Raw genomic sequence first — 12,100 nt, forward strand, 5'->3', positions numbered from 1 at the left:
ACACAGCTATCAGGGCATGAGGAGGAGGCAGGAGGACACAGCTTGGCTCTGAAACATGTTCACAACGAGGCAGAGTGAATGAGCTGGTGTCTTTTAAGGCCACCACTCAGAGAAAAAGTTTTACCACATTGTTCACACCAGTACGGCTTCTCTCCAGTGTGAATGCGCTGGTGTTTTTTAAGGTAACCACTCAGAGAAAAAGTTTTACCACACTGTTCACACCAGTACGGCTTCTCTCCAGTGTGAACATACTGGTGAGATTTAAGGTTAGCATTCTGAGAAAATGTTTTCCCACATTTTTCACAGCTGTACAGCTTCTCTCCAGTGGGAATGCGTTGATGTATTTTAAGGTTACCACTCACAGAAAAAGTTTCCCAACATTGTTCACACCAGTACGGCTTCTCTGCAGTGTGAACACGTCTGTGCATTTCTAGGCTATTACTCCTAGCAAAGCTTTACCACATAGATCACAGCTGTAAGGCTTCTCTCCAGTGTGAACACGCTGGTGAGATTTAAGGTTACTGCTCTGAGAAAATGTTGTACCACATTGATCACAGCTGTAAGGCTTCTCTCCAGTGTGAATGCGTTGATGTATTTTTAGGGTACTCTGTAGTGTGAAAGCTGCCCCACATTGATCACAGCTGTGTAGATTCTCTCCAGTGTGAACTCTCTGATGAATCTTTAAATATCCAGATGTTGTGAAGGATTTGTCACAGTGTTGACAGTGGGGACGTATGGGTCCCTCTCCTCCTCTCTGTTTCTATAGCAACAGACAAACAGAGAGAGAGAGTTAGTGAACAACCTTCTTAAACCCTGGACTTGCTCTCACTCACAATTTTCACTCTTCATACAATAATTTATGAGAAAATTAAGTTAAATATGTGCCAGTTCAGAAATATTCTACATTTTTCAGACAAGTTTCCCCATTCAAATGATTGGTAATTTAAAAACTAAAACATTTGCTCACTCTCTTCAGTTTTACTTTCAGTTAGAAATCCCATGGTAACTTTAAAATAACACAAACCTTTCATACATTCTGGGTATTTTTCATCCTTTAAATCCCATTCAAACCTTTTGAAATACATACATTATAAATAAAGGTGAAAACAATGACTACACAACATTATCAGATAGTTTAGAAAGAAAAAACTATTTCAACAAATTAAACAAATTAGACTTAAATATGACACAGATACAGATGAAAATATTGCGACACTATGCAGCATCTGACACAATTTCAGGGTAGTTATTAGGGCTGCACGATATGAGGAAAATATGCGATATGCTGTAACGTTGTTGAATATCGCGATAATGATATAACTTGTGATAAATTAACAGATATTAAAATGTAGCCTAGTCAGTTCTGCTGCTTTCAGTATTTTGCTAAAAAACAACAAACTGCTCATTCAATTTTAAACAAATGAGGAAAAAGTGTAGCCATGAAGTGCTTTGACAATTAAATCTTTTTTTTTTTTGCCAAATGTTGACGGTTCAGCAGATAAAATACCCATAATACTATACTCCATACAGAAAATGACATGTTATTATTAATCTCAACACCGTTTCCTCCTAACTCCTGTTAACTCACATAAGACTAGGAATATCTAAAGTAAATTCTTGTTCATTTTGTTTGTTAGATCTTTGTTCATTTTTTTAAGTGTATTAATCCGTGTTTTGGGGTTCCTAAACATAGCCTACTGTTCTGTACTATACATGTCCTGTTGCACTCATTAAGTTCTCATCTGAGCAGATTTCTGTCATTCAAACAACTCTGAGTTGTAGTTTAAAACTTTTACAGACAATTTAATAAAATTAAGAGTTTAATTCGGTCTCGGGTCCATAAATACAGTTAATGGATACAGGCACGGAGAACTGAAGGCTCGGTTAGCAACCATTAGCTCTGATTAGCGGTTAGCTCCGGTTAGCTAGCTCCGTTATAAAGACATGAAGCGGAGGAGCCTGCCGCGGAGAGGGGTAACAACCAGACTCTGATAAATGATGTTCAGGGAGCTTTCACAGCAGTGTGGCCCTGTTGTTTCTACGGTTTTATTAGTACAGTTAATCCCATTGCAAGACCACCAGCAGCATGCTACTACTAACGATAGCCTCTCTGAGCAAGTGCAACGTTGACGCTGTCATGCATGTGGCACACAACTTTGCGAGGGGGAGCGGCTGGAGGCAGCTGGTCTGTCTGCGCTGTAAAAAATTCACCGTTGTTTGGAGAGAAAATTTTATTCTGATTTTATCTACCTGGGCGGTGCACCCAAGTAGAACCAATGTATGGGAAACTCTGCTAACCTCAGTAGCGTGGACGTGAGGTGTAAACATAGCAAAAGATTTTCATTTAAAAAATGTTAAATAGTGTTAGGTAACCACCCAGGCTTAAAGAAATGGATTGTTGACAAGTAACCAAATGGCTCAGAATTACATGAAATCAATGTGTTGTTAGAGTTGTTAGCTGGAGTGACTAGGTCGAGTCAGGATCAGGAGGAGAGACTAGGTCGAGTCAGGCTGAGGAGTAGAGACTAGGTTGAGTCAGGCTGAGGAAGAGAGACTAGGTCGAGTCAGGCTGAGGAGGAGAGACTAGGTCGAGTCAGGATGAAGAGGAGAGACTAGGTCGAGTCAGGATGAGGAGGAGAGACTAGGTCGAGTCAGGATGAGGAGGAGAGACTAGGTCGAGTCAGGATGAAGAGGAGAGACTAGGTCGAGTCAGGCTGAGGAGGAGAGACTAGGTCGAGTCAGGATGAGGAGGAGAGACTAGGTCGAGTCAGGATGAGGAGGAGAGACTAGGTCGAGTCAGGATGAAGTAATTCAGATAGATGAGCGTTCACGGGTTTCCTCAACAGACCGTGAGGTTGATAACAGATTTACTGATGCTAAAATGGAGAATAATCATTGTTCATACTTTCCACAGAGTGAGCAGCAGCTTCTTGTGGAAGTATGATAACGTGAAACACATTATTTGTAAAGAAGAAACACGGCCGCTGTAATGAAACAGAGAGACAAAGCGTGGCAGACGATCACGGACCGACTGAATGTGTAAGCAGCCTAAAAATATACATTAACTGACCACTGCTCTGAACTGAAACCATCATAATCATACCATTCAAGGATTAGGTTACTAATCATTTGCACAAATTAACAGTTGTAGCTAGGGCTGCACAATATATCGTAAATGTTGCGTTAACTTGAAACGGGTAAACCTTGTGGTGCATTCAAAGTTATTTTAAAATACCCTTTTCTCATCTGTTTTTGTCGTTTAACAGCAATTTACTGGTGAAATAAGTTAATATTGTTATGTTATTATTATTACATTTTTAATAAATCATTTAAATTCCTCCCTTTTTTGCGCTGTATTAATATTCATTAATATTGAGATTAGATTTCTGGGACTCTTCAGTCTGGAGTAACCTCTTTCCTTCACTCACCTCCTCCTTCTTCCTCTTGCTCCCTCGCTCCTCTGAGTCTCCCGAGGCCTCACTAACAACGTTCCTCTTGCCCTCCTTCTTCTTCTCCTCCTTCTCCTTGTGTTTCTGCATGTACTCGGTGATAAGGTCGAGGTCCAGGTTGTCTTGAGGCTCCCATGTGTTATCCTCACTGGAAAGGTGAGTGCAGACAGAAGAGAAAAAAAAAAAAAATAATAATTATATATATATATATATATATATATATCTCAGGACCAAGAACACCAAGTATTAATATTATAGACTCATACTTACTCTGAGAACCCCTTCCATTTCAGCAGAAACTGTACTCTTCCCTTCACCACTCTGCGGTCCAAAACCTTCTCCACCACATACTCCTCCTCTTCCTCCTTTACTGCTGCTGCAGGAGGTGCTGCAGGTTGCTCCTCCTCCTCCTCCTTCACTGCTGGTGCTGCAGGTTGCTCCTCTTCCTCCTCCTCCTCCTTCACTGCTGCAGCTGCAGGAGGTGCTGCAGGTTGCTCCTCCTCCTCTTCCTCCTTCACTGCTGCAGCTGCAGGAGGTGCTGCAGGCTGCTCCTCCTCCTCGGCCTTCTTGCCCTTCTTTCCTGCTCCGGTCGCCAGCTTGACGTCTGCTGAGTGCTCCTTTGGTAGACCCAAGGGGGAAACATGCAGAGATAATGATACAAGGGTTAGAAGAACTAATGGGAGGTGGGAGAGAATTATAGTTTACCATGTTTTACTATATTCAAATGTTCTGTTTGAATGGAGAAAATGCAAGGGCTGATGAGGTGACCAATCCATAGGACTTCAGAGTGTGAAGTATCTCCTGCATTCAAACTGAAATAACTACTAAAATATAAGCCACAAAAGTCATTAACTGGAGCTACAAGCTACATGCACAGTAGCCTCAATCAACGACAGTTCATTTACCAGAAAATCACCAGATGTTCCTCACCTTGCAAAACTCAGTTTGTTTCGGGAAACAACAACAAACTTTGAGTTAGCAAGCTACACGCTGAAAATGGCAAGTTTAGAACAACGTTTTGATCGTGCAACAAGGCAGGCCTGGTTGGTTCTTTCTGGGAATAATTGTAAAGATTTACAAAGAATATGTTTAACGTTATGCCATTTTATATCTAACTGGGATGTTTTGGGACTGATTGTTGCAGGATTGCTGCAGACGAAGTAATGTTACACAGGGTGATACACTGGTGAGAGCAAATTACGTTCAGCCATGTATGCAGCTAATTTAAATAGCTCATTTTACTGTATTGTGTGAACAGTTAACTTCATTTTATATTACATGTGGCTAGGGTTGGGTACCGTTCACATTTTTACCGGTGCCGGTACCGATACCTGAAATTTAGTTCTGGTACCCAACGGTACCTTTTTTCAGTACTTTCCCTTTGTAATAACAAAAAAATTAATTTCAGTTGTAAAAATAATTTCAAACCTATTTATCCTAGAGTATCTTCACTCCATCTTACCTCTGTGTGATGTGTGTGTGGTGTGTGTGTGCGTGTGTGTGTGTGTGTGTGTGTGTGTGTGTGTGTGTGTGTCTGCTGTTGTGTGTGTCTGTTTCTTCTATCGGGGTGAAAATGTTCCACCTAAACAACTTCCTTCCTGAGACTATTTAGCAGAGCCAAAGTCATTGCGTCCGGAGCTTAGCGCCGCCCGAGACTATTGTGATTGGTTTAAAGAAATGTAAACAAGCCAAAGCGTTTTATCTCCTATCCCAGAATGTCTGAGTAAGTGCATGTGTGAGACCGCGCGTTGATGTGTCTGAACAAAGGAACAAACTATTCTAAACCGTTCAGGAACCAGACGTGAAAAAGTCAAGCCTCCGAAGAAGCAACCTGCGATAGAGGAAATCAACGACATTAAGAGGTCGCTTGACTTTCTCTCTGAAGAGATTACCACTGTCAGGCTGCAATAATGTGTTTCACGTTATCATACTTCCACAAGAAGCTGCTGCTCACTCTGTATAAAGTATGAACTCCTCAGCCTGACTCGACCTAGTCTCTCCTCCTCATCCTGACTCGACCTAGTCTCTCCTCCTCAGCCTGACTCGACCTAGTCTCTCCTCCTCAGCCTGACTCGACCTAGTCTCTCCTCCTCATCCTGACTCGACCTAGTCTCTCCTCCTCATCCTGACTCGACCTAGTCTCTCCTCCTCATCCTGACTCGACCTAGTCTCTCCTCCTCATCCTGACTTGGCCTTCGTGAAACACACCAAGCCAGGCTCCACAGATTAGACTAGGTCAAGCCTGGCTTTATCAGTTATCCTGGATTTATAAATTCTACTTTTGTGCGATACCCCCCTGAACACTGACCTGAACATGGCTGGTATCAGAGTCCCAGTCTGCTGCTTGTCTTCTGGGGACCTTGTTGCTCCGCTGCTCCAGGTTCTGGTTGTCCTCCTCCATTCCTCTCTTGTCCTGAAATCCAGCAGATGTCCACTGGGGCTGCTGGACTCACTCTGGATTCTGTTCAGTACAAATCAAAGCAGCAGAGATATTCAGGAGCTGCTGTCTCCTCTCGTTTTCCTCACATCCACACACAACTAAAACAACAGTCGGAAAACTCAAAGCAGAGGCTGGAAAACTGTTCCATTTCCTTCCTAGCTACACAATCAACTCAGAGGAGTTTGGAGAAAACAGCATTATATTAAACTGGGAATAAATCTAAACCTCCTCTGGCTCTCCCTCTTCCTGCTCCTCAACACCTTCATTTGTTTCTCTCACTTTTTTGTTTCCTGGGGCTAAAAAGGACGCTATGTCCCTTCATCGTTTCATGATAACTATTAGAAGAAGAACAAACGTAGGGGCATGCATTACATTTCGTTACCTAACCATCCCTCCCTACTTAACACGGACAGATAGCCTGTTGATTACTTTACTCAAATGTCTTTATTATCGCGATGCAGCAGCCAAGACGGATGAAGTTAGGTGTTAACATCACAGCATTGTGTAGACCTAGAAGGAGACTGACATTTGGATATTCACTTCTGCTTTGATGAGATGAGTTTGTTTAGATATGATTAAGTTTGTAAACACATCGAGACCAGACATTTCCAGACTTGATTTCATTCTCAGTGTGAGGAACAAAAGGAACACGGTTATGACAACAACAACAAGTCCCTTAGGAGATGAAATGGTTCAGCTTACCACCAGGAGAACTCGGAGCTCCTCTGCTCTCTCCAAGAGTAGTCGCTGTCTCATTCACCGAGCAGCACCACACGCTGCAGGCTGCAGCCTAGTGGTTGGGTGCGCCGCTCTAATTTACCCGTGTAGAACGTTGCGTCGCACATTAGTTCCGCTTTTGGCGCTCGCGTGTAAAACCATAATACATTCATCATTTTTGATTTGGTCAGCACGGGGGGGGGGGCGACATGCCTCCGTGTAGAACCGCCACTGTTAAGGGACTGGGACATTCTACCAGAAACGTACAGTATCTGTCCTGGAATTGTTACAGTGAATAAAACTTGTATAATCCAAAACTGACAAATTTCTGTGAGTTGCGCTTTAAAGGAATATGTAATATTAGGTCCTTGGATGTTTTATTCTTAATTAAAAACACTTTTGAAAATTACAAATCCTGAAAAATGGTCTTAGTCTAGATGGAAACAGGGGTCCACCTGATTTGTTTTAACCCTTAATGTGTCTATTTTTAGAATCTACCAGCTACCAAGCTGAAATAATGTCCCAAAGGCTTCATTTTTAACCCTTTGCTGCACCCGACCGGAACCCGAACAATCAAAAAATGATATAAGTGGCATAACATTTGAAGTAAACAACATACAGAGACAAATGAACACATTTTCCCATACAATTCTGACCCCGGGGATTTAATGGGATGGTTATTTTTAACATTTGACAACATATTGACCCTATTTCTGGACAAAAATAGCAAAAAATAGCCAAAGATGTGTAGAGGATCAACTATTTTTTTGTTTTCTCAAGCGCATAGGCTGATTTATTTTCACAACCTGTTATTTCTTTATCATTCAAGTGTCTATTTTAAGATTAAATTGGGTACCAAGCTGAAATAATGTCCAAAATGCTTTATTTTTAACCCTTTTACCAAACCCAAAAAATCTAAATATGATATAAAGTTGCATACCTTTTGATGCAAACAACTTACAGAGACAAATGGACACATTTTTCTATACAATTATGTCCCAAGGAAATTGTTATTTGTTATATTTTACAACATCTTGACCATTTATGGTCAAAAACAGCAAAAGAAACTAATTTGACAATGTTTTTATTATACTAATAGCAGCCTGAAATGGGGTTTATTTCAACCTTTTACTGCACCTATCCCCAACCTGAAGAAACTGAAAATAGCTTTACTTTTGAAGTAAAAAAAACTAAGAAAATTAACTTTAAAAAAAAAAAAACTACAGAAAGAAATCCAAAAAGGTCCAAAAAGTTGACTGCCAGTTTTGGAAAGTTGGGGCTTTGCATTTGGCAGTTGGTGGCCGTCGACTGGTACCTGCAGATCACCATCTCCCACTGCTCTCTCTTTTGGAAAAAGTAAGTAAGTATTTAAAACTAGAATTAAGATACATACCTACCTTTGTAGTCATAACTTAAAGTACTTTTTCAACAATTTTTACTATAATCACAGGCTTTCGGGAATCAAATCTGTATTCTTGACTAGCAATGTTGGTAGCTTAGTTGGTAGCTAGCTAAAGTTTTTGTTTTATTTTCAGGCTCAATACTTCATACATACTTACCATGGGGGAAATTAAACATTGTAGCACAGCTGAAGTGCTTCCAAAGAGGATTCGTTCCCTAACATGTATGTTACATGTCTCAACTCTTTCTGAGTATGGTCATTTTACCACACTCAACGCATGCAAGGGGGGGCCAAGCGAGAAGCTATCATATCTACACAGTATCCGAGATATGAGACTCTGTGAAGCAGCCAGTTCACCATACCGCATGATGGATATTTGTCAACAGATTCCATTAACATTAGAGGACTTGCCTTTGGATACAATTGGCTATCACCAAAACTGCTATAAAAACTTTACAGGGAAAATAGATCGTTTACAAGTGTCAGAGGCTTCTACATCTGGTGAATCATCATCATTGAAAAAGGACTCTCTGCACCATGTCAAATCTCTGTCAATTCAATCTGAAGGAGCTCCAAGAAAGAATTCCTTCTTGTTTCCTAAATCAGTGTATTTTCTGTGACAAAGCAAAATCCAATTTCAAGGGCAAAACTGAAGAGCTTACAAAGTTTCAGAATTGGAAACACAAGGAATCAGCCTGGAAAGTTATTGAACCTAGGGCACAGGAATTAAAGAAAGAGGCTCTTTATCGCAAGGTGCAGGGAAAGGACCTTTTTGCAAAGGTAGCTAAGTATCATCCATCATGCAGAAACAACTTCAACACAGAGTACCAAACCCATGAGCGTGGAAGGGAGAGGGCAGAAAGGCAGCAGACAACATTGACAGCCTGCAGGCCCAGAAGATAGCAGCACATAACAAGTCGTATTGTGTGGTAAAGGATTACATTCTTAGGAATGTGATTGAACGCAAAGAGGTTGTCCAGCTAAGATCCATGTGCAACTTGTACATGAAGACATTGGAAAATCAAGGTTTTCCTAATCCTGAATACCGCAGTGAGAAATTGGCAAGACGGTTACAAGGAGACAAAGACATCTCTCATGAACTCACATTCTCCAAGGTGCAACACCGTGGGTGGATTGAGTCGAACCTCATATACAGATCTAGCATTACTGTAGATGAAGCAGTTGGATGTGCGTACAAACATGGAACTGCTGACCAACTTCCAGAAGCAGCACTCAGCCTACATTCTCAATGTCGCCAACAGGAATTAAAGACGGGAAAAGCAATAAGATGAGACAGACATTAGGCAGAAAGGTTGTAACCCTAGTGCTACCAAAGCAGAAGGTAATAGCAGAACCATTAAAAGGTGAAGGAAGTAAGGTCAGTATTGGGATGGGAGTTACTGTTGAGTCATTCTGCAGGAATGAAAACAAGGCAGACATTTAGAAACTTTGGTTTTTGTCATCACACAAGGCTAATTGATTATGAATTATTGATATCAAGTGTAGCAGTCATTAACATCTGTCCTTGTTTTTAGACAGCTGTGATGCTCCACCAGATGTTCCAGCTGCAGTCAGTTAGCTGCACATGTCCAAACTGTGCAGCTTGATGCAGAATCAACAGTAGCAGTTGACAGGCTGTTGTTGTACCTCACATTCCTCCTGTTTAACAACACTGGGCACTTTTCCCCAGGTTGGTGAAAAGACTTGGGTGACCATATTTGGCAGGAGGTTTAGGGGTCCTCTCCTTAAGAAAATGGGACGATTTTAAAAAAGAAAAATGCAATCTGACAGCATTTTGGAGCATTATTATTACCATATCTGTGTCTAAAACAGTTAGTTGTGATGCTCAGATTGATTTTACATTCACTTGGCTTCGGTACTGTCCAAAACTGCTGGAGTCTGTGATGAAGACTGAAGCTGAAAGATTATTGGGGGAGTTGTATCAATCTCAGTAAAGAGAGTCAACTGATGAATGAAATCATGTGATCAAATGAACAAATGATCTCCCTCAAGATGAAACGTAGAGATTTTATTAAAAGCATTTAGAAACAGACTATATTATGATTGGTTATAGAAACATTTGTTTTCCAAATTAAATACATTACATTTAGCTGACGCTTTTATCCAAAGCGACTTACAATTGCTATATATATGTCAGAGGTTGCACGCCTCTGGAGCAACTATGGGTTAAGTGTCTTGCTCAGGGACACATTGGTTGATGTATTGCAGCGGGAATCGAACCCGGGTCTCCCACACCAAAGGCATGTGTCATATCCACTGCGCCATCACCACCCAACCACCACCCACATATTACAATATGATTTAAAATATAAAGGACATAATAGTAACCAATAACAGTTGATTATTTTTTAGATGTTACATATCATGAAGTGTTTTTAGTCCAACAGTTCAAATGTTGATAATCCCAGAGATGAAATCAGATGAATGTTTTTGTGTTTGAGTCTCAGATCTGCTTCATGATGGTGAACAGACTGAACTTTGATTTCAGCAGCTGATCTTCAGTCAGTGTTTCTGTCCACAGGAGAGACTCTCAGTCCTGCAGAGGACACAGAGACACTGAGGAACCAGGCCAGAGGAGAAACCCAGGATAGAGAGGTTGAGTGAATGTGGTGTTGAAGGTGTAGAGGTGGATCAGTGAGTCAGAGGAGACTGTGTAGAAGGACAGAGAGCCAGCAGGAACGTCCACATACACTGCTACTCTGTTAGAAACAGAGGAGGAGGTGGATGATCTTCTCTTATTGTGCCAGACAGAGTAACTTTGTTCATCAGAGCAGTACAGTCTCCAGGACTGATCATTCCCTCCAAACACACCGTCTTCACTGTCTCCTTTCCTGCTGATTCCTCTGTGACTCACTGATATATCAACCCCTCCTCTCCTCTCGATCTCCCAGTAACAGCGACCAGTCAGATCATTTCTACACAGCAGCTGAGCCCAGCAGTCAAATCTGTCTGGATGATCAGGATATGACTGATCCTCCTCCACACGTGTCACCTTCCTGTTGTTGTCAGACAGTTTGAGGTATCTGTTTACTGTGTTTGTGTCCAGTTCCAGTTCACAGACATCTGATGGAGAGAACAAGACACGATACAGCTGCAGGTTATCATCTGATGATTTATTAACAACTTCACTGACAATAACTGAAAGAAAATCATACAAACGTTCATTTCATATTCAGCTGTGAGTGATGTTTAACAATCCAGTTCTACCAACATGAACAGTTAGTGAACATGAGAGTCAACATGTCAACAATGTTCAGCTTCTTGTCCTCGTGTTGACCCGATGATGACAGCTGATGATCCAAATCTAGAAACATCAACTGAATAAAGTCTCACTAATAAAACTGTCCCATCTTCTTCTACTGCAGCACAAAGCAGCTCTGAACCATCTGCTTTCTAAAACTGCTATTAGCTGATGTTCACTTTATAGAAATACCAGTTTATGTATGAAAAATGAGTATTTATGGTATGTTTGCATATGTGTCGTATATCTGATACCAGTTCTCCATCAGGGAGGAACTGGAAGATAAATCTACCTCAACTCACTTTATTCACCTTTTAAACATCTTTGTGACATTAATTATGCCGTGTTGTGTGTATGAACTGTGAGTTTTTTCAACGCTTATTTATTAAAACCATCCAGAGAAGAAAACTGAAGGCTACTTGAACACAACAACTTATGTATGAATAAAAAATAAAGAAACAAAGTTAGCTTTCTGTTGTCTCGACTGTTGATTCATGTATTTATGTATTTATTAGTTCTGTTGGATCAACGTGTTCAGTTTGTTCTGTTTGTGGATTTTAAATTAATTCATTAAATCCTAACATCTTTCCAGCCACAAAAACAGAAACTTATCTCATAAGAGAAATTTATCTTCGTACTTCAGGCAAGAAAATCTAAAAATCACAAATACTGTTAAATAAATATATATAAAGAGTTTATTTTATACAGTTAAAGGAATACGAAAAAGGGTTATTCACCGTCTCCTCTATATTTATATAGGTGGGAAAACGCATTTTTGTCTCAGTGCGTGCAGTCCAGCAGCCCCGCCGCTAGCTTAGCTTAGCATAGTG

General features: G+C 40.8%; 2 protein-coding genes and 1 long non-coding RNA gene across 3 annotated transcripts in view; 1 reads left to right on the forward strand and 2 right to left on the reverse strand.

The window, feature by feature from the left end:
* LOC116036424 (bromodomain-containing protein DDB_G0280777-like) overlaps nt 1-12,100 on the reverse strand; it is a 1,700,590-nt gene that overhangs the window by 599,712 nt on the left and 1,088,778 nt on the right. The window lies entirely within an intron of this gene.
* Nucleotides 1-12,100, forward strand: part of LOC116036425 (C1q-related factor-like) — a 680,685-nt gene that overhangs the window by 516,911 nt on the left and 151,674 nt on the right. The window lies entirely within an intron of this gene.
* On the reverse strand, nt 255-3,912 carry LOC118496569. Its single transcript, XR_004899158.1, has 4 exons — nt 3,720-3,912; nt 3,429-3,597; nt 391-760; nt 255-306 (listed from the first exon to the last, which is right to left on the reverse strand). It is a non-coding gene; the product is annotated as an uncharacterized LOC118496569 (long non-coding RNA).

The sequence above is a fragment of the Sander lucioperca genome, chromosome 13 (assembly GCF_008315115.2).
Source record: "Sander lucioperca isolate FBNREF2018 chromosome 13, SLUC_FBN_1.2, whole genome shotgun sequence".
Classification (NCBI taxonomy): Eukaryota; Metazoa; Chordata; class Actinopteri; order Perciformes; family Percidae; genus Sander; species Sander lucioperca.